Source organism: Melospiza melodia, chromosome 8, assembly GCF_035770615.1.
Source record: "Melospiza melodia melodia isolate bMelMel2 chromosome 8, bMelMel2.pri, whole genome shotgun sequence".
Taxonomy (NCBI): Eukaryota; Metazoa; Chordata; class Aves; order Passeriformes; family Passerellidae; genus Melospiza; species Melospiza melodia.
Window position 1 is genome coordinate 27,498,884 of NC_086201.1, and position 23,843 is coordinate 27,522,726.

Here is a 23,843-nt window from a genome sequence, read left to right on the forward strand (position 1 = left end):
AAGATAATGTGGAAGCATTGAGGAAGATATTTTTGTACCTCTTGCTGTTATATATAATCAAAGCTTTTGTTCCATGTCCTGCGCAAGAAAATTAATTAGGACTTTATCTGACCAGGAGTTCAGTGCAGCGTACATTTAAAGCAGAGGATATCCCTGTGCATTTGTTTGCTGTCCATCATGGAACAATTATCTGCCCATTTAGGAAATTCAGCATTTGTTTCTATTTTAATAGAAGCTTCTAAGCATACAAAAATATCACACTACTTCTGATTGCAGCGTGCTTACAAACCTCCAAGAGGAAAACACCACTTGCAACCTCCCTCCTCTCACCCAGAGCATTGTCCCAGGTGTTTCCAGGAGGCCACTGGGCAGGCAGCAGCTCCAGCCTGCAGTGGGCCAGATCTGCACAGTGCTGTCAGTGACAGCACAGCCACCTGGGCAAAAAGAGAGCTCAGAGAGCAGGAAAATAAGACAGGATGAGCCTGGAGGGAGACGGGTGCAGGGAAGCAAAACAGGGCTGGTGGGGTTCTGGGAAAGTGCTCTTTCCCCCAAGCTATGTGGCTGTGATGTGACAAAGCGACATGGTAAACACTACACCAGTGGCTCTGGGGACTTTGGCCCAGGACAGACCCTTCCAGCCTCACCAGGCACCCTGGCATATTAAATAAGCAGAACAGGTAATGGGGTGGCAGTGGGACCTGTTTTGTCAGCGTCCCTTCCCTCCCAGCATCCAAGCAGACAGGCGCGTCAGGTGCTTATGCCCCTCTCATGTCTGCTGTTAAAAAACCCAGCCAGGGAATGTCATTAGAAACAGCCACACCATCTGCCTTTTCCTCCCCTCCCCTTTAAATAAGGAAACACCTTGTCAAACACATCCCACTAAATATCCCTAACACCCTCCCGCGCGCTTCGCGCTCAGCGGTTCATGGGATCGTGCACCATCTGGACCCTCGCGCTCCATCTCGCTGGCGAGGCCCCGGCTCGGACCCACCGCGTGCCGTGGCCAGGGGCAGGGTTGTACCACCCACATCCATGCGTGCCAGCAGGAGGTCAAGGAATTAAGCAAAAGCAACGAGTTCATGGGGAAAAAAAAAGACCAGCAATTCAGTATCATTAAACCTAGAAAATTAACCAAGGAGGACCTTAAACACAGACATTTATTAACATGTAAATGGACTGAGTCAGCAATTAGTTAATAGTCAGCATAATTGAATGAATATAGCAATGAAGGTGCCATTTAATTATTCTCATTTCGTTTAAGATAAATATTTACTACAATCGTAGGATTTCCCTTGTCTTTGGCAAGGAACACCAATATCAAAGTATCAAACTGTGTCAAAGTTCCTCAAGAACTTTAAAAAGGCAGGTTGCCACTTCCTGTCCTCACAGTGCTGATCCCTGATGCCATGGATGAGCATGGCCAAGGAGCACTTCCCACTCTCCTGTGCTTGGGATGGCTCCTGTGGGACACAGTGACCAGTGTCTGTGGGCCCCAGCCATGCAAGGTGGGCGCTGAGTGTGGTTTGGGGCTTGCACAGGCTCAGCTCCCTCCTGCCACAGCCCTGCAAAGCCAGGCAGTGTCTCAGGCACACGTGTGGCACACGGCCCCCAGCCCTGCTCACTGACCGTGCAGACGAGTCTTTGTTCTTGGTGATTACTGTGCAGACAACACACTCACCCGGCTGCACCGAGACACTGCGTACGCACCACGCGATCTGCTGATAAGGGAAATAGTGTGGAGAAGAGCCTAAGGAGATAGAAGAACATTATTTTAAATTATCTTGAACATAAAAACAAAGTGAGGATTTGGCAACCTTGCAGCAAAAACCTCAAAACCAGCTATTCCTTTTAAATAAAAACAAAAATGAGAAACAGTAACTATTAGAAATCCCACCTGGTGCTTTCTCTGCGTTAATGATGCTTCTTAAATTGCATGTGGGTAAATGGTAATTTTGTCTCACACCATTAAAAACTAATGGAACCCTTGATGATAAGAAATGCCATAGCTAGCTTGTTGGAAAACGTTTAATTAATAAAGTAATAAAATTATTGTAAACTAGTGCAGTTTCACAGAGGATTCAATGGGATATAAAACAGATAAAACATCCATGAGAGTTGATACAAGAAATAAATGCTCCTCTATAAAAAACAGCACTCTAAACTTAAGCTGGTCTGCATTATACTGACTTAATACAAGCTATGATGACACTAAAGCTGTTTGGATGGGCCTTTCATGGGAAGTGGTGGGAAAACCTCCTGAGTACAGACAGGTGTTTTCATGAGGAGCAGAAAGCCAGCACACCTTCCCCTGCACTGGTGTGAGCCCAAAGGCAGCTGCTGATGGGCTCTGCAGCCCTGTGAGCCCATGAGAACAATTCTGATTGTGTTATTGCTGTTACTGTCCTGACCCAGAGGCTCCAAAGTGAGGGACACCACCTCCACTAGCCTGAGTGCCTTCGGGGTGAGGCACCATCCCACCCTGCTGCTACAGCCACTTTGATGCATAATTTTCATTAAACAAGTGGTATCAGAGAGTGGAGAGGAGGCATCAGACACTTTCCTGCCCCAGGGAATTACCCCTCGCGCTCTATGTATCTGGATTTCAGCTCCATGCAGGTGGCCAGCTGGTGGCATGGCTGTGACACCATGCTTGTACACATTAGTGCATGTACATGACATCCCAGCTGCTCCAGGAAAAAAAGGGTTGGAGAGTGGCAGGTATGGGGAAAAACATGTTGGCAGAGAAGGCAGGTTACTGCTCCTCATCCTGCTGCTACCCCAGTTTGTGCTTCACATCGTCCTGCAGACATTTTCTAGCAAGCTTTGGGAACAGTTTCCTGTAACTGGGAGACTGTAGAGAGGCATTCTGCATTGCACGAGCTGTGCCAGGTACCCTGGTATGTACACGCCCACGTTCAGGAACCCATACTTTTCCATTACACTCACACCTCAATAATTTGCACATGTTTAGCTTCAGGATGTCATTTCCCAGGTGTCCAAACTTCCTTTTCTCCTGAGACTCAAGCTGAAATCTCAGTGACAAGCACCATCAGCTCTATTGGTGAGCAGCACTCAGCCCATGCTGACAGGACACGGGAGGAAGGAACGGCTCAGAGAAAGGCACGCACAGGCATGCCCTGGATTTTGGGGTGTCATGAGAGACACTTGCAGCACTGGCACGTGGCAGGCCCTATACAGAACCAGCACTGTCAGGACAGCAATGCCAAGCAATGCCAGCACTCTGAGATGGGCCACAGACAGATCTGGAAGGTTGGAACCAACATGGCCCAGTATTTTTCTAAACCTCCAATGACATTTCTCTGTAAAGAGCTGGAAGTGTTTCTCTAGTGGGCAGGCTTGCCTTCTTTCCCTCCCACATCAGAATAGTTTATGCTCACACTCTGCTGTGCTCCCAGTGTGGATGGTTTCTTTTACCAGAGCTTTGTACAAACACGATCACAGCCAGGGTCTCTGCCTCCCATATAACTAAAAGACATGATATTGCAGTATGTATAACTGGTACATTGCTGCAGCACAAAGGTTAATCTTGTGTTCCTTAGCTGCTTATGTCTTCGTTGTAATAAGGGGATGGTCAGACCTTACTCATAGAAAGTCTGATCTCCCCACCAAGCCACCACAGACACTGCTCTGCCACTCATGTAACCACAGCTTCTGGTTAGTGTTTGAAGCAACATCTACTTTTCATTTTAGTGTTTCTGGTTTCCTCAGCAGTCTCCACCTTGATCATAAGTTAGAAGGCATCCTGCTTGATCTGTAGTTTTAAAATGAAGTGGGTGATTTTTTTAAACAACATCAGCATAAATAACACTGCTGACAATAACAGTCACCCACTGCTGCCCAACTTCCCAGGTGCCACACCACCAAGGACCAAGGGCTCCTTACTTACTTTGGCCTCGACATTTGGAGAGACTGGCAATAGAAAATCTTTTCTCCACCCAAGGCACCATCCGCCTCTGGGAAACCTACTGTGGTTTCCTCTTGTAGGCAGGTTTATTTTTGAGGTAGCCTCAACAATGTGGGCATGGGGAGAAGGCTGCTGCTCTTTACTGAGGCAGAGTGAAAATGTTTATGGGGCTCCATAATTGAACCCCACTGGCAATACCAGCAATGACTTTTCTATTTCTGTGGTATGTGAGAAATGAAAACATAAGCGGCAGTGCATAGAAGATTGGTATGGCCAAAGCTGGGATATTTGTTCCCTGGCAAACTGTGGTTGCTCTTGATTTAGCCACAGTTTTCCCAGCTGATGTTTTGCAAACCCCACAGAAGATTCAGCTTTCAAGGCTGTGAAAGTGAACGTGGGGCTGGAAGCCGCCCCTGCGCGCACTGGCAGGGAGTCAGGCCGAGCCTCCTTCTTTCAGAAGATGTTGCTTGTTCCAGGACTGCGTGGCTGTGGGGGCAGTTTGGGGACAGAGATTTAATCTTTTATTTTTCCCATATGTCATAAGTATGTCTAAGATGATGACAAAATAATAAGTTGGTGGCTGCTGGAAACTTTTTTTTAGCAGCTGTGTTTTTAGAATATTATAATCAACCATCCTTTTGCCTTAATGACTTAAAGACTTCTAAAGTAAGTGGGAGTTTACTGTACCTTTTCTCAACTTAAAGCTCTCCCATGTGGGGATTATGACTTTGTTTTCAGGAAGGGAGGGCAGAAGAAGCATGGCAGAGCTAAAAACATGGAGTAAAGTTTATCAATCTGGATTACAGTATAAATTACAAAAATTACTGCAGTGATTTTAACTTACAGCCATTGTACTAGGAGCAGGAAAAGAGGTGACATTGTATTTCATCTGCACAATGACTGAGTCTCTTTGCCTGGGCTCATTTTTTGCAGAAATTTTAATGAAGCAAATGTAGTATTTTTTGGAAAAAAGAAAGGGTGAACTGTGAATAAAGGGAAAAGAACAATTAAAAGCTGACTGTTAATAAAGCATGTGGGTGACAGGGCTGTCTCCCCACTCGGTTCCGGCGCTAGGCTCAGGTAAAACCCGAGGGCTGTAGCTCAACAACGCACTCCTGTCTGTTAGTGTTAGATTTCGGGGGTTTTTTATAAATGACATGTTTTCTTTTGGCAGATGGGAACAAGCCTTGAAGAATAAATTTTTTGGAGGCAAATTGGCTGCCTGGAAATATATGTATTTAGGAACCTGTCGGGTGCTGTGAGTGTCAGCACCACCCAGCTGAGCTGGCCGGCACGGCTCTGCTGCTTGCCTGCTCCAGTCTCCTCCCAGACCCCCCAATTCCCCAGCCGACCACTGCCAGGTCAGAGCAAAAATAACAACTCCGATACAAGATTTGCTCTGGATATTGCTGATATTGCTTTGTGCCTGCCTTATAAAACTTCCCCGTTGGCTATTTCTCCAGCCAGGGGATTTTACGCAGATGAATGTGCTTGCCTCCCTCTCACCAGCTGCCAAAATCCAACTTATCTGTAAGTGGAAATAATGCTTGGCCTCGGGTCGATCAGAGCCGCAATGCTCTTTACGAGAGGAGGCGAAATAAAACCGTTCCCCGTGTTAACAGCTGCGAAAGCCGCCGTGCTGAGAGGTTAAGTGATTTGCCGGGTGTGAAGGAGGATGGTGCCTGGCTCTCGGGAACCCTTTTTTTGGGAGGGGGGTCAGGAGGGTGGTGGAGGAGGGGGGCACAGACCCCAGGCATCACCACAATTCCCATTCCCACAGGAGCACCTGGTGGGGAGAACCACCTGTAACATGCCTTCCCCCAGGCCAGGCGTAAGCAAAGTTTTACTGGGAAAAAAAATATATTCTGCAAAAATCCTCCTAAAATTAGGTACTGAAAGCGGGTGTTGGGTTTTGTGAGCCAGCATCAGAAATAGGTGGCAGCTGGAAAGATTTTGGAATATTTTAGAACTGCCTAAGTGTTGGGAGGTAAGCAAGGGGAGAGGTAGATTAAGCCAGAAGCCAGATGCCTTGAAGTCTAAATCAGTGCTAAATCAGAGCTCATGACCAGCACAGTCTCTTGTCTGCCTCAGGACATTTAGGCCACATTTAACCAAGAGAAATGAGCACCTTTAGTGATTCAGGACACTATTCAGGATGTCCAAATTAGAGCCTAAGAATCTGTATCCATCTTCAATATAGGTGGTGCAGCATCTGTTCATACTACAGAATAGTTCATTTCTAGAAATGTAGTATTTTTTTCCACTTTATTCAAGGGATGTGCTAGACATGAAGTGGCTATATATGTACAGGTAAAGGTAATAAGGAAGGCACCATAAAAGGCACACTGAAAAATTAGGCAGCGTTGTTCCCCAGTTTTGTAGGGTCGGTAAAACTGATAGCAGCTCCCTAGCAGTGGCTTCATCTCCACGCTCACAGTGTGTGTTCTTAACACCTTCCTTCTCTGCAAAACTGAAGTATTTAACCCAAAACATACAAACAAATCTGTTATTCTTCTCCTTTATTAACCTTCTGAGTCCTCTGAAATCACACACAAGGAGAAAGCTCTTCCCTTTTCCTTTGTCTAGGAGACGAGGTTTAAACTTTACATGCAGACACATGCATACATGTAAACCTACCGTGTAATCAGGCACATGCAGCTCACTTTCTTCTTCTCTATAAATATATATACACATATGTATATCCACAGATATGCAGGCATGTGCGCATATGTGTGTTACAAAGAGAGAGAAAAAGACTTTGAAAATGAAAGACAAATGTTAGAGAATGATATTCCCAAGCCCTCAAATCCCTAATCATGAGTTTGATGCAATATTTGCCCTAATGGGAAATGATAACTGGCACTATTCCAAAGCAAACCTCGAAGAAAGGAGCAATAAAAAAGGAAAATGCTAGCTTGGCAGTTAAAGAAAGAGGAGCCGAAGCGAGAACTGCTGTCGGAGATAATAAAGAATTAACCACAAACCCCTTTTCTATTAAGCACAAAAAAGGATATTAAAATAACATGCCCCCTCCCTAAATGTTTCAAGGCTTGTGTCATGCTTCTCTGCGCAGCTTCCCGGGACGTTGTGCAGTGCAGGGCTGCCGCCAGCCCCTGCAGCCGCCTCCCGCTCCCTTCCCGTGCGAGGGAGCCGCGCTGCTCCAGCGCGCAGCGAGGCACAGGGACGCTCCCGGCTTCCCGAGCTCCCACGGTGCTCCCCAAACCTTGCCCTCTCCAGGGACAGGGCACTTCTGACGGGCTCCCTCTCCCCTTCCCTCCCCTCGGGAATCCTACCCTTTGGGATGACTGCTGTACAATGCAGCTTGGCTGCTGTGTTTCCCACAAGGTCCATAGGCACAAAGATACCATTTAAGTGTACACTGATTCTTAGTGCACTGTTTTCCAGTTACAGCAGCAAGCAAATGTTTTTACCTTCATGTTCTTACTATGATTTTTACATTTAGGGCATTTTCTCGCTAGGAATTACATGCCATATATTACACAGAAAGTGCCACAGGTCTGGGACAAAAAAAAAAAAAAAAAAAAAAAAAAAAAAAGGTGCAAAAAAAATTGAATCAACAGCTGCCAGGTATAGGAAAAAAGAAAACAGAAGGGGGGCCCAAGGCTCTGGAGCCTCCTGGGGCATCCTGTAATGTTACCAACAAATAAAGATGCTGCTCACCATGTGTGTGTGCCTTGGATGCTCTCGTGGAGCTCTCCACAGCCAGGAATGCACTGGAGAGCCCCAAATCAACAGCATTTCTGCCAAATGAAATGTCAAATGATGTGCACGGTTTTAGTAACTGATATTACCCATTTTGTGATTACCCAAACCATTTTAGTAGCAAAATTGAAATTGAGCATTCTTTGAAATTTCCACTTCAACTAAACAGTAGATTTTACTATGACAATTTTGAGTTTGCAAAAGAAGTGGTACTCAGGGCACTGCTAGCCCAAAAGGCTGAAGTTACCCCTTTATATCATGTCAAAAAATCCCTCAATAATCCTACATTTCAAAGACATTTATGACCTAACTTTGGTTCATTGGCACATAAGAAGACATTAATGACACAGAGTAATGAAATATAACAACTCCTTTAGTACTTTCTTATTATCTGGGTCTTTCACATGCAGTTTGACAGGAGCTAGAGCAGCAGCAGTTTTAACAGCATTTTGTACCTGGTGCTCACAAGGAATGCCCCAAACCCAAAAAGGCATAAGCCAAAAAGGTGAAGATGCAGTAAGGAATCATGAAGAGTTTATTGTAAATGTCAAATTAAGTGTATCTGCAAATAAGGGCTTATTTTGAAAAACAATGTGTGGATTGCGCTGATCTTAACCACTGCAAGGGTGGGGCTTTAGAAGGAAAAGAAAAAAATGCCCAGCTGTAGCAGATAGTTTTTAAACCTAAATACCTTGCTTTTCTAGACTTTAAAAAGCCTTTGTGAAGGAGTATAATTCACAACTCAGGAAAATATTAATGTAATCTATCTTTCAGAAACAAAAATCAAAAGTCCCACCTGAACTATGTCCATGCAGAGAAAAGCAGAGTTAAATATCAGCTGCTTTTATCTGAGTGCCTAAATGTAAAAATACTTAACCAGGATTCTACCAACTATTACATTAAAACCCCATCATTTGTCTGCCAATACCAGTCTAGGTTAATTTCTTAGCTGAGCTTAAAAACCCCCAAGAGATCAATAAAGGTGTAGGTTTAAAAAATAACTACTGGAAATGATGAGCCAAGATCTTTGGAACAACATGTCCCTGCCTGAGGTACAGGCAAGCTGGTTTTTACATCAGTCACCTACAACTGTGGTGTCATAAAGTGGAAAAATACCACTGAGAGTAATTTTTAGCAAAGAACACCAACATCTCCTCTCACATTCACATCCAGTGAAACTCCATTCCGGTTAGATTCATTGGCAAATTGTAAATTCTTATTTGATTTATCAATCATAATTTTATATTGTTAATTCATATGTTCATTAGACAAATCCATTCCTCTAAGGTAATCTCTTAAGGTACTGCTGGCATGTGAACATGCACAAATGGATAATTCTTAATGACCTTCCAAGCTGACATATTTTTGGCATCAGTTTTCTGTATCCTAATTTCAAGCTGCCTGCCTCTCTGGTGTTATCATAGGGCTGACTTCACTACACAGTCAAGGAACTCTTGCAATTGGAAGTCGTTAGTAAGGTTGTTCCCATCAGATATCAGCTAACGAGGAACAATTCAAATTCTGTCTCTCCTTGGATGAAACCCCTGTGCTTCCAGCTGCAGAGGTCAGTAAGCAGGCTTCATTTCAGCAGCCCTGAAGGAGGAAACATTCACATCAGACAATTTGACCAGATTTGTGACTTTTTCAGGATTTCTGCAGTACATACTTTTTGCTCTGCAAATGCTTGGTGCAAAAACAAAAGAAAGGGAGGTTGGAACTAGATGATCTTTAAGGTCCCCTCCAATGCAAACCATTCTAGGATTCAAGGAAATTTAATTAAATATAGGTCATCCCAGGCTATTGTTCTGGCAGCTGCTCTGCACATTGCCCTCCCACAAGGCCAGGCAGGGTGCAGGTGAGCCACAGGGCAGTGGAGATACGGCTTAGCCATCACCTCTTTCAGGGGTCTGATGCAGGAGCTCATGAGGAGACCTGTGGGTGGACCCTGCACTGGCTGTGCTCACCAGGTTTGCAGTTGCACAGCAATCAGGTCAAGTACCAGAAAATGCAAGAATGGTTTCCATATTCTCAACGTGAGAGATGGTTTTTGCCCAGCTGAACGACCATTATTCACAGTGGTACCCAAACTCCAGAAGACTCTGGACCAATGTTATCCCTGCTGAGGCTGTCTGGTGTCTCTCTCCATCCCCAGCCTCACACCCTTAGTGCCGCTCATCCAGCACCATGAGAAGAGGAAAAACATGCTATTGTCTTAAACACAGGGTTCTCAGGGTTGCCAGCATTTCCACAGTGCTTCCTAGAGCAGATCCAGACAAGGAAAGGGAAATTTCTGGCATTTCCCAGAGGATGAGGGAGGACGAAGGAATACGCAGGGAAAAGGTGGGGTAGACACCGTCCACTGAGGGTTGGGGTTGGCTTCTGTGGGTTGGGAGGCAGGCTGGGAAGGGAGTGAGGTGCAACAGGGGAGAGAGAAAAGCTCCAGCAAAGAGCCCTTCCCCAGCTGGGGGCCAACGCAGGCGGCAGCCCCCCACAAAGGAGCCGCTGTGGCCTGGGGCTCTGGGTCGCAGTGGAAGCTGCAAGGGGTGAGTGCAGCCTGCGCCCTCCGCACCTGCCCCGCTACAGTCAGGGCCCAGCTGACACCCAAAAGTCAAAGAAAAGAGTTTGCATCCCTTCCTCAAAAGCACAGCTCGGGTTGCAAATCCAAATGTATGGGCAAAATGTAAATGCATTGTGACAAGCTGTACGGGGAATCAAAACAAGGAACAAGGAGCGTATGTTTCTTTTAGAGAAATGTCCTTTATCTCGCAGACAGAACGAAGCGTGTGGCATTCAAATGTTAAGATTTTTACACACTTTCATGAAATACTAAAGAGAAACCAAAAAAAAAAAAAAAAACCCAAAAGAAAAAAAATAAAAAAGAAAGCAACAAGAAAATAACCCAAGTCCATGTCACTTCTCAGCTAGTTTGGTTATTGCTGCTCCTGAGTACTGTAACATATGCACTTTCCCTTTTGAAAATGTATCAAAGTTGTTATTTTGGGGGTGGGATAAACTCTTACCCATGCATATCTTATGTTTTGAAGCCAAGAATGCTTAAGAACCTGCTCTGGATCCGCACATCAGATGCATAAGTGATTAGTGACAAGTGACACAGAAACAGAGAATGTGCTGTGTTACGATGAATAATAAACACGCGCAATTTATGCAGGCAGAGCGAGCGAGGAGATGGCATCCTGCACTTTTTCCATATAAATAATGTGAATCTCTCGGCAATGAAGCCAGGCCGACCAGGGAGTTTCTCCAGCCCGCCAGCCGGCGGGAGAGAGCGGGGACAGGCCAGGAGGGGTCACCCACCAGCAGGGCTGCTCCTGCCTTAGGGGTCATCGCAGAATGAACTGGTGGCCATTAATTGTCTCACAACTAGAATCACCACAGAAACAAAATTCACAGTGGGCACAATTTTTCACTCTCTGGGAGAAAGGAGCTTTTAGATAAAAGGAAAAAAATTACTGAAAAACACTCCCATGGTTTTCTATTTCTTGGGTTTCTGGATAGCATCACTACAATGATAGGGTTAGTGGTTCTTCTCTAAAAAAAATATTTTTGAATGAATAAACTTGATTTTTACATGAAATTTCTCCAGGAAAGGCAAGTACATGTCCCTGGGAGACTGTCGGGGCTGAAGAGAGCTGGCAGCAGGGGTTTCTGAAGGGCCATGGTACACCTGGCAGGTACCTCACCACTCTTGCATTCTGCATTAGCAAAACCACACACAACACCAAAAAATCCCCTAAATGCCAGAGTCATCTAGCCATTCATTCTTAGTCCAGTGATTTTCTTTTTGTGTGCCTCTGCCACACACAAACAGCAGAGCTGCAGGACAATGCACACACATCCTCACACAGTCCCACATCCCTCAGCCTCATGTTCAGCAGAGGGGATGGTCCCAGGCTTGACACAATGGGGTCCTGCAACATCCCCCCTTTGCCACCTTCTTTCCTCTGCCCCTTGCTGCCCTCCCACAAATGAGCCATCCTCCAGGGAAAACAGAAAGACATCATTTTTTTAATTAAAAAAACATCCACTTGCAACTTAACTCTGCACATTTTTTCCTGACTGTCCTGGCCTGCCAACTCCGAGCAAGCTTTTCTCTGTCATTTTTGCACTCTCTCTACACTTCCAGAAATGCACTTGGATAAAAGTAGAACTGAGAGGGGAAAATGCATATTCTGTTAAATAAAAATAAAAAAAAAAAAGTTGAAAAAAGTGTCTAAAAGATGGATGTGTAAAGAAATCATAACCGTACTTTAACTCTGAGTTTGAGTTATATAAACTGTACTGTGGTAATTACCAAGCTCCTCCAGATTAATAAACAATTACCATAGTAACTACACCATCATATAAAACCTATGCTCATGAATTTTTAAAGCATAAATGGATATATACGCTGGTTGAAAAAGTCTCCTATTTATTTTGTTCCTAGAAGACAAGGGAGAGAGATCCATTAAAGGATCTCATCAAGTTATTTCTTCCTCTGCTGGTTCCTGCAGCCACACTTCGGACAAGTGCCATATATTATGTACTAACTAGGAAAGTCCATTATGTGAGCAGGGCCTGGGGCTGGCAGGCAGCAGGGCTGGCCTCACACCCCATTCCCCTGGCAGCCCCTGTGCTCTCAGATCTTGTTTTCTCAGAGGGTTTAGGTGACAAGGTGCACCTCTTTATTTGCCAGAATTTAAGGGGTTTGTCAGCATAGCAAGCTATCCCTAGTGGTGTACTGGCATCTTTTTATTTTTTTTATGGATTATGTGTGAGAAAAATTTCAAGTGATATTGCATGACCACATACAGGGAAGACATCTCCATCAAATATTTGATAAGCTGACTACCATGAGAAAGTGCACACATGCAAATCTAACTTTCCACAGCACAGTGTGCCTTACTTCCAGCACTTCCACCAGTGTCCCACCAGGCTGACCCCACCAGAGGGCATGTCACATCCTGTTTTCTACATCTGGAACAATCTAGTGTGGTCTGCTCTTGTGCCAGTGCCCTGCACCCAGGATCACGCCAGGCACATGCGTTCAGCCACCAGGAAAGGGCTCTCTGCAGCCCCTGTGCCCCTTCATGGAGGGGAAGGGCCAGTGCTCCAGCAGAGCAGCACTACCCAGGGGCAGACCCCTGTTACCTGCAAGCCAACAACACAGACCCCTGAACACCCAGCAGGAAGGGCCTCCCAGTCTGGCATTGCCTTTCCCCCAAAGCCCAAGCAAAGCAGCCCCTCAGGACTGCCCTGCACTCCTCTGTCTCTGAGGTGCTCTTGACAAAATGTGCCCTCAGTTGTAGGAAGCATCAATGATTAAGAGCAGTCTATGAGATGCACCCGAGGTCATTAGGAAAAAAAAAAAGAGGTTTTCTCCTGCCCCAATAGGAACTCTTATTTTTACATTATCATTGACAAAACTTTGGTTTGAAAACTAGTACCCTAGTCCAGAGCTTTAACACAGCTGAGCCTGGCTTTACTGCACTTTGCAATTTGTTTGTAACATGTAAAAAAAAAATCTCAAAATGACAAATAACAAGACTATATATCAACCTGTTGATCATTCTGACAGGAAAGCTAAATAGCAGCCCTGAGTTTAAAAATAGTGTTCAGCATTTGAAGTAATAGTCTAAAACATGAGGCGAGACCTCTATGCTTCAAGTTTGAGCTACTTACTTTTGATAATTTTGATGAGCTGAAATAATATCTCCCTTTTTGCAAGAAAGTATTTCTTGAGACACTCTCAGATTTAGGAAAGCCATTAAATCCTTGTGGATTGAAGGTAGAAAAATAAATTGTATGTATTTTAGACTTTGAATGATCTTCCTATAGCAATTTTCAGGGAAAAAAACTAAGAAGAATTCTGCAATTTTAATCTCCTCAGTAGCTTCCCATTACTAAACAAGCAGAACACCACAGTACAAATGTGGATGTTACATGTCATCTTGATCTGCTGCTTTTTTCTTTCATTAAAGCTTTAATGCAGCAATTATGGCTACGTTGCCCTATAAAAAAAGGAAAAGGCAGTTTACTTTAAAAAGTGAAATTGCATAGCCTACTATTTAATTATACACAAATGTAAATGGCCTATTTTTCCATAACTGGTTATTACAGCACTGTTTTACTTTCTGAGTTTTCACAATCTCTAAAACCTACAACGCTTCCTGCTATATAATTGTTTTGCTACATTATTGTTTTCATCTTATTTTTTCTTTTAATGCGAGTGCAGCGGGATAAATCTTGGTTTTAAGCCAGCCAGTACTTCATCTACTTAAGCTTTTATAGATGAAGATTGCTGTAATTATCAGAATACCCGCTTATTTCTGAAGTATTATCTTGGCAACCTGCTGGCATTTACAACCAATTAACAAGCTTTGCCCATTAGTTGCATAAGGGGTATCACAGAGTAAAGCCATTGTGTGCTAATTTTCTATTTTAGATAATCAGTTTGGCCATCCAAAATGGAAAGGGGAAGAAAAGAAAGGTTTGACACCCAGTGGCAGACATGTAAAAATTACTACATGCCCCCCTGAGACAAAGGTATCCAGCAACTGCATGATTGCTTCACTGTCGTCACCACTGGGTTTTAAGTATTTATTCCCTTTGTCTCTTTTGGAAGAGAAAATAGAAAGTACAGCTTCAGCAAAGTAATCATGTCCTCTTTTTTTATTTTTTAAACAGACTGGCTTCTCCCTCTGTCCTCGCTTGTAATTTCACCAAATTGTACAAGTGTTAAACACGATTTAAAAAAAAAAGAAAAAAAGAAGGGGGAAAAAAGAAAGAGTAAGCAATAGAGAAGGAAGCCTGTTTGCCAGAGCAAATCTCAGCCTTCCTCCCCTAATCGCGGGGCCGAGCAGAGCCCTCATGCCAAAGGCAGCCCCTCGCTCGCGTCGCCGCACCGCGCTTGGTTAAAGCCATGTGCAGGCTGCGGGGTTAACCAGGCGCTGCCATGAGCAAATGGGCTCAGCCCCGGCTGCTGAGCTGCTGCCAGCCCCGGCTGCCTCCTCCCTGCCCTGGGGGGGGTTTAAGCTTTGACCTTTGGTCGAGGCACCGTTTCCTTTCCCTGCTCCTGGTGCAGAGCAGGGAAGATGCATCGCCATGTAGGTGCCCTGGGCAGGAGAATGCTCGTGCCTGTGACTGTAGTGCTGCATCCTCACAGCGCTCCCTGAAGTGCTCATCCCCACCAGACCCATCTCCAGAGCTGCCCCATGAGCACCCCAACCCTGCTCTGCTGCCCCATCCACACAGCCTTTGATGAGGCTCAGTCTTCCCTGATCTCCCACTGACTCCAGGCCGTGAGCTTGGCCCTTCTGAACATCTCCATCCCATTTTACATGCACAGCCAGGACCAGAAGGGTCTCCACCCTTGCCCCACACCACAAGCAACAGGACAAATGAGTCTCTGATCCTACCCAAAAAGCCCCAAGGTAAATAACAATGATTAAATGATTATGCTGGAGGCAACAGGGCTTACCCATTTAATTGTATATAAAATTAGACATTAGACCTGGTATAGATGCCTGTGTTTTGTAATAAGGAGAGAAACTAATCAGTTTAAAGATGAGCACAATTCTTAAAGCGTGGTTAGATCCCATTTACTCCATTGAACAGAATGGATGGATGGTTCATGTTGTAAAATGGTTTTATAAAATGTAGTGAACTGTACAATGACGTGTTTTATTTGCCTCCTGTGGTTTAGATTCATATTTTGCTTTAGCATAAGTTAAACAAAATTAAGACTACGATTATGCTAAGAGGATGTAGCCAGTAAAGACAGAAAATGTTGAACTCCTCAAAGTCATAAAGAATTGTCAACTGTGCAATTAGTAAAGGCTCAACATATACACTGAAGTCTATTAAGTCATAAATTAATGAGAAAAATGTAGTGCTTGGCAATTTAATGTGTATATTTGTCTTAATTATTTTAAATTAATTTCTATTGGCTACAATCATTAGAAAATTTAAGATTTAAGTAAGGTACAGCATAAACCCTCCTATAAAGTAAATCTAGTTATATAGCCAAACTATGTAAAAACTTATGTCAGCCACTGAAAATAAGTAAGAAACGTTGATGAGCAGAGTGCTGGGGACAGTTTGGAGCTCCCTGCAGCCTGTTTCCTCTGATGCTGCCCCAGCTTGAGCACCTTGAAGCCCCTCTACTGCTGTCAGGGAGCACAGATCAGCCACCTCCAGCATCACAAGAGCTCACACATCTCCTTTTTGGGCACCTCGGGGCAATTTTCCCCCTCAGGTTTCCATTTTTCTAACATGAAAAAAGGGAACTTGTATCTTAGAGGAATTTCTTTCAAAGTCTCAGGTGAAAAAGCTGTTATTTGCCCAATTCTAATTAAGTCATTCCCAGTCAAGAGCCGTGTGCCCCAATAGCCTTACCCAAGTTGATGACAGAGGCAACTGGAAAATGAGTGAGCAGAGAAATTCTCCCCAGGGAAATGAAACAGTACCCAAATTACCATAATATCTTCTGCATCTGCAAGGAAGGAGACATGTTCCTCCAGGACTCTACTCTTCATCACTAATATTATTATTAAATATTTACATACCACCCTAAGTTTGCATGACACAGAGATAAAAGATGCTCTCTTTGCACTGAAGATCTTAGAGCCTACATCAGACAGTGAAAGTAAAATTAGCAGAAAGAAGACATGATGACGATTAAGAAAAGGATCTAATGCTGGTGACCCAAAAGCATTTTTAGATTGTAACAGTATGTGGGACTAGGGCCCCTCTCCTGCCTCCAGACGTGGAGGGGACTTGGCAGCCCCAGCAGGAGCCAAGCCCCCCCTGCAGCTCTCTCTCTCTGCAGTGCTGCACCCAAAACTCCCTTGGATGGGAGACTCTGAAGGTAACAGCAGCAAGGACAAGGCCACCAGGCTTGAGAACTAGGGGCAGTGAAAGAGGAGAGATGCTGGAGCCTCCACCACAGGGGTCATGCTTAGGTGGCAAAAACCCCTTCTGGGTCCTCACTGCCCACCTATTATTTTCATTCACAAATTTGGTGATCAAGAAAAATACATTTTCTGCTTTTTATAATTTTTAAACTAATCTTAGCATAATCAATGGCAATGCAAGCTTTCCCCAGATTTCTCAGAAAATACACATTTGTTGATGGACCCGAGGCTTCATGCAGAGAGAAGCAGCAGCATACATCCAATCCCCTGAGACAACAAGAGGCAGGACGTGCAGGGCAGAGAAGGTGCAGTCTGAGGCTTCCAGCAGCACAGAGATGCAGGCACACATGCACACAGACACACACACACATATATGCACAGATACACATGCACAGACATATATAAATGCTCCCAGCAATTCAGTTAGATTAATTTGCTTTGGCTATTCCATTATTTTCCTGGTAGAGTACTTAAAGAATCAGGTTAAGCCTTTGCATTAGATACACAAACAATGCTCCTTTACCTCCACATGGGTGTTGTGAGACTTTAATTAATGTTTGCAAAGTGCTTTCAGAACCGCAGAAGAAAGGCACTATAGAAGTGTATAGTCTGATTATTTCACAGCATACAAAAGTAGAGGTGAAAAGAAGTAGTCTCCTCCTTATACATAAAACTACTGATCTCAACTCCTGCATTAAAAACACCCCAAGATGTTAAGGAAGAAAAGAATTCTGACCATGAACCTACTTCAGGCTTCCCCTTTGCCTTTTTCATCTGATTTCTGGTTGAGTGAAATAATAAGCTATTGTATTGCTGTAAACTCTTTGTAAGTAGATTTGACTAAGACAACAGAGTTCAGTGCCAGCAGCTACTCTGATCATTCTTTTAAATGGAAATTTACCGTCTGCTGCATCACATGGAAAAAATATAGAACTATTTTTCACAGCTTGTTCACTGAACAGATTATTGGAGGGAAGAAAAAATAAAAAGGCTTCATTTTCTACAGATCCCAAATCTTAGCGTAGAAAGTCTTGGCAATTTCCTTTTGAGAGGAGACAGATTTCACTTTCACATTGATTTAACAATGAGAAGTGCATCCAAAATGAGGGCCTGATTCTGAGCATTTAAATGGTTAGCCATAGCTGACTCCACAGCTTATCTATGGGAGCAAAACCGCTCACATCAATAAGCCTTTGTAGGATCTGGTCCTAATATAGAACCAGTTCTCAATGTCATAAAATCTTTTTTAACAGCATCTTGTGTTACATTTAATTTATTTCACATGGCCTCATAAAATAAGATAAAAGCTGGTAAGTCTAAAAGTCATATTAAAAGGATAGAAAAAAACCTCCCTACCATGTATTTGTGTTTATTAAGTATTATCTTCATGCAACTTACATACTTTTAACTCCAGAATTTCCAAATTGTTTCTAATCCTAATGGCAGTCATCAAGAACTAACAGTGAATAATGCAAACATATTACAACACACTCACTTTTTGGAAATGAAATCCCTTCCCAAAGCTCTCACCAGACAGGTCATCCCTTTCAGCTTGAGGCAGGGGCACAGGGCCTTACAAGGTGCCTTAGCCCTCATTTGGGTGGGGCATGGACCGATGAGGTACAGCTGTGTAATTTCCAAACTTAGCCCAGGAAGCTCCTGAATGACAGGCACAAGAAACCCTGGCTTGCCCCATGCATGGTTTAATCTGACAGTGGCCTAAAAAGTGTACAAGCATCTGTTCCTTAATACACAGAAAGTCTCCAGACATAAAAAACCATCCTTGGAGCCAAGAAGGATTCACTTTTTTAATGAAGGTGATAAAGTGCTTCCCCTCCACCACTGAAAATGTGCCTTCTGCTTCTGTCCAGGAAGGGGAAGGAAGGGACTGGAGCCACGGTCCCCAGGACATCAGCTCCACTGGTCAGAGCATGGTGCTAATAATGCCAGCGTTGAGGGTTTGATCCCATAAGAGCTATTCACCTAAGAGTTGGCCTTGATGATCCTTGTGTATCTCTTCCAACTCAGAACGTTCTGTGATCAGGGAGAGCTTACCTAAAGCCCAGGGGACACAGCCAGGGCTTCCCAAAACACATGCATGATAGCCTCTGGTGTGGTGTAGCTTGGCTTTCACAGATTCCCTACAGAAAACAGGCTCCTTTCTCAGTGGTTGAGGGACAATGTTCCTGGATCCTGGGGGATAGGTGGATTCAGGGATGCAAGTCAGGGGGTAAATCCTGGTCTACCTTTAGGGCTCCCAGAGGTGTGTGTGCATCTGAGTGGTTGGGTGTTTCTCCAAGGTTGGTGGTAGGGCAACCAAATGCCAGGTGGGCCACCTTCCTATTCACAGTATGGGTCCCTTACTTGTGCAAGAGTATAGCAGAATTTATTATAAAAGTGCCTTCAGCATCTCAGAACATGTCAGTGACCTTAGAGAGCTAGCTAGTGGTATGAGTACTTGTTTGCCAGCAAGAAAAAAGCTAAAAATTAAAAAATGCCAATACTGTGGTACACGAGCTAAGGCAATGTTCCATTAAAAAAACAAACCACAAAACAAACACATACACACAAACCACTGGCTCTTTTTTTCAGCTTACATTTCCTTAGTTTATCAATGATAACCATTACCATAAGAAAACTATGAGGTCTTACCTGATGCTGCTGCTAGGAAAATGGTTTCACTACAGAAGGCCAACACAGATGTCAATGTTTGAGGAACCAGCAGCAGACCCACTGCCTCTCCCCCAGGATGCACAAGCCAGAGGCAAACCCAGGGGCAATGTGGTAAACAAACACTGTGCTTCCAACTCTTCCAACTTACGCCCTGGAAAAGAAAAGTTACTTTTGATGAACTAAAAGAATTCCTGAGGACAACTTGCAGTAAAGATAAACTTTAACCATGATCTGACATGACAGTCAATAAATAACTTCAATATAATCACAGTACCTCTTTGGTAGGCAGTGGGCTAACCCAGCCGGAGATGCTTTTAGAACATGGCTGTTCTCACCAGCCCTTGATATTTTTCTTGCGATCCAGCAACATCACATTGAAAAACCTACGCCACAGCTGTCAGGGCTTCTCTCCAGCAGATAATTGAATTCCATTGTGACAAGTGAGCTCAAGTTTAGTGACACCATCCCTGCCAACCAAACAAGAATGAGAGCCATCAGCTGCACAGACGTTGATCTCTTTGCTGAAGAAGAGATGCCTGCAAGTACTTACCAGCATCCTCCCAGGGTAGGTGCTCAGCCCCCAGGAGGTACCTGATAATAACATGAGTACGTCTCAAAGGATGATTGTGCTGGGAGCAATGTGCTTATGCAAGAAGGCCTGACAAAAGTGGAGCAAGTCAACAAGTTTAAAGGACATTCAAGATGTTTTCCAAACCAGAAAAATTCAGTGTTTATCTTAGGCAGTTGCATGGTAGGCTTATGCTAAATGCAAAATAGGAAGCCATCGGTGTTTTCTCCCATGGACTGCCCTCTCAGGTTTCCCTTCTAGGTAAAGAGGTGTTTTTTTCCTCATCATATGTACATCCTATATTTTTGCAGATATGTCCATTTTCCTTAGAATATAGCTTTTAAACATAACTTATTCATCAAAAATCAAACTGCACAATAACTAGTGTTAACAACTACCCTTCCTTTGCTATATTGCTTCATATGTAAATCTGTTATTTCTCAGCTTATTACTGAACTATCCAGTTTTAAGTGCAGCTGGAGGAAAGCTGCATTTTTTCCTCACAAGAGAAGAATACTGCTTCTCTGCTGACATCCCAAAGAGACTCCCCCAGTTAATAATGTGTGGCCAGGTCTCACGTTTAAGAACTGCACGAGCCATATCTGTTCACTTACTTTGCTCATGGCTCAAGTGTTTCGAGGCAGCATTCCTGCTGCAGTAGCTCCAGAGACGCTAGTGGGATGTCACAGTTACAGAGGCATACATCTGCCTCAAACGTGCTGTGCCAGCCAGAGAACAGCTCAGATCCCACACAGCCCCCAGGCTCTCCCCTGGTACACAGGAGGAGGTGTATCTGGCCTCCAGGGAGGCACTCCAGGAGCCTACTGCGGAGCCAACAGCCAGAAAATGCAGCGCATTTGAGCAGGAAATTAAACCTGACTCTCCCATAGCCTCAACAAATGGCTCAGCCAGGCTGCTGCAGCCAGTCTCTCGGCAGTGTCTCCATCCCCTCTGAGAACTGAGCACCAACACACACATTCTGAATCAAAGCCGGCTGCCCCAGTCCCTGAAACGTCATCACTGGCAGCTGGGGGGGGAGGCCTGAGGCTTGACAGCACCTACATGCTGGGTGTAGAGACTTGAAAACATGGCTAAATCAGTTGGCCCCTCTCTAGATCTCCTCCTAGGCTCCCAAAATCTGCGTTTATTCATCACCCTATGTGCTTTGCTAGCAGCATTGGCTTCTCTGCTTGTCAACACGCCGACTTCTGAATTCTCAGTGCAAAGGAAGCCTTTCATGGTTTGGCATCTTCTTATATGTTTATGCTTCTCAGGATATATTCTCTAGCCAAGTCTTTAAGTTCTTACATTAGTCCCCAAGCCCAGACATCAATATGTTGCTGATCAGGTCTTTTCACATCATGCTGCTTTTATCTGGAATGTTGTTTCTGATGTATCCAGGGAAGCTGATGTTTTAAAGAATGTGGTTAATTAATCTTTTTCCTTTTTGTTTAAAATAACACTTGAGCACAGCTATTTCTTTTGATATAAGACTTCAGCAAGAAATTTGCCTTCTAAATGCTATTATGCTGGGGAGGTCCTGATCTGCATCTTTGTCCTTGGATAGCATAGATGCAGCACAGGGGTCCACAAACAGAGATTGATTGATTCCCCCCACCGCCCCCCTTTTATAGTCTACAATAAAAAGTTTCTTTAAAGGGGAAGAAAAGAGAAGCACATGCTTAATATTGAAGAATAGCCTGCTTGTGCTTGATACATTGGAGAAACAGTTCAAGAACACTTCATCCTCCTGCAACTATTTCCAGCACTTCTGCCAAGGTTAGGGAAACCTTGGGTTAGCTGCTGCCTGAATACCTTGGGCTGGTATCACTCTGAACAAGTTCAACTGACTGCTTGGATTTCCATCTTTATTCTGCCTCCCGTTGTCTTCCCACTTTGGCAAATAGAAATCACCTTCGACTTTGGGGGAGGCCTCAGCTGAAAGCATCCAACAAAGAGAATTCCTCAAGAGATGCTGGTTGGGGGGTCAAGGTCCTTTCATTGAGGCCCCAACTCAGCTGTGCTGGTGATCAGCCATCTGTCATAAAAATAAGACTGTAGATCAGCCTGGTCTGGGATCAAGTGGGTCAGAAAACACAACAACATAGTCTCATAAATGACTGAAAAATTAGACAAAAAAAAAAGAAAGCAGGAAAAATCCACATCCCTCATACTTAAACTCCCCTTTTTTCACACGAGTAAAGAAAACAGAAGTAACAGAAAGAAAAAGAATCAGGCAAGTATGACAAACTTTACCTCATTTTTCATTTTGGCTTTAAATGAAAAACACTGCTTGCCAGAACAATCCTCGGATGCCGATTGGTTTTGCACTCAGCTCCTCTGACGTAGGAGCCAGAGAGAAGCAGCACAGGACAGAGAACAGAGCGACCGACGGCTCCCAGCTCCCAACAGCTGCGGACAAGCAGCCCAGCACGGCTGCAGATGGAGGCTGCAGTGCTGCTCCTGCCCTCAGCCAAGCTGCCCCTCACACAGGAACCAGCCCTCTCACTGTCCTTTGCACTGCTCTGGCTTCAAGGGCTGCATCATTTTGTGTCTCTTACGGCGACAGGCATGTGGGTAAACCTGACCTGCTGGAAAATAAAAGAAAAATACAGCAAATTTCCCCTCTAATGGTTGGAGGTTTTTGTAATAAGAATCATGGTAACCACTGCTTTTTGTCACAGGACCATGGTCTGGGCCTAATTTTAACATCTTCAGTCATTTATATATAGGAAATGCAGAAAATGGGTGGGGAAGAACTCAAGCACTTCAGCAGATACAGGAGAGCAACACCTTCTTCAGTGAGCTCCCTTGGGGAAACTGCTGAAGGCACATTACCATGGCTACCTACCTTAACAGACAACTCTTTTTTTTCCCAGTTATTTCATGGCAGAAGAAGGAACCCCAGTGCCAGCTTTCTTTTTCTCCTTTCTTCCATGAGGGAATGCCAAGAGTGGTTCCTGCTGGCCAGCCCACCTCCTCCCATGGTGTCTGCATTCACCAACCCCTTCAAAATCTCCTGTGGGCCTGGGGCTGTCCCGCCTCTGCTCTCTGGGCTGCTGCAGATACCCTGGGGATGAGCTGCCAAACCTCTGCCACCATCCTAGAGGCCTGTCAGGGAAAGGGCCCTGCTGGGGGAAAGTTCAGAAGCGGGAAACAACATGAGAAGAATCAGAGATAATGGGGGAAGAGCACACGTTTATTGCCGAGGAGATTTCTGGAAGGACCAGGGTATATTTCATGACTGCCAAGTCTATTTTATGATACCCTTTTTTTTTTCCTTTCTGAACAATTGTGGTTAGAATACCATTATTAGCAGTAATGCTACTACTGGATAATAAAGCCTCACAGACTGGTCTGGAGCTCATGCAAAGAAATACAAAGATTCCCATTATCTTTGTCTCAGCTTCACAAGGAATAGCCAAATTACATAATTAAACACATCTACAGATTTATTTCTCTCCAGTTAAAATTTTTGCTTCCTAAAAACATTGTGTCTAACCTCATCAGAAAGAAAAGAAGGAGAAGTAGAGGGTGAGCAGAGAAAGGAAAGGCATCATATCATAAGCAGCTTGCAATGTTACAAACATGAGAATAATCTTTTTCTAAAAAAGAAAAAAAGCACCACTAACTTTTTCACATTTTAGCAAACTTTTCAATTAGGATTTCTTCCTGGGTATTTAAATATGCTTAAAGTAATGATTTGCTGTAATTTGTCTTTTTCCTTTGGAAACATACCGTGCTATTGTCAGCTTTAAAAAAGAAGCAATTTTCTGACTTTTGAGATTGAGTAGGTCACGGAAAAATTACTACTGTGGGAGCCTATAATTAAATCGAAAATGCAGCTGCACCTATAAAAAAAATAAAATTAAGTTTATTCTATTAATACTTGAGTCTAGAATTGTATTTGACTTTTCAGACACAGATCAGCTCAAACTGTACCTTAACTGCAGAACTTCAGTAGCTGCACAGCCCCTTGCAAAAGCAGACATGATATAGTACATACAGACGTATTTGCTGGTATCTGAATTAGAGTCAGTGT

General features: G+C 44.1%; 1 long non-coding RNA gene across 1 annotated transcript; it reads right to left on the minus strand.

The window, feature by feature from the left end:
• Positions 1–1,179: 1,179 nt before the first annotated feature.
• Positions 1,180–23,646, minus strand: LOC134421007 (uncharacterized). The gene is made up of 6 exons (XR_010028488.1): positions 23,540–23,646; positions 22,653–22,929; positions 22,058–22,389; positions 21,716–21,839; positions 19,213–19,384; positions 1,180–1,747 (listed from the first exon to the last, which is right to left on the minus strand). It is a non-coding gene; the product is annotated as an uncharacterized LOC134421007 (long non-coding RNA).
• Positions 23,647–23,843: the final 197 nt, after the last annotated feature.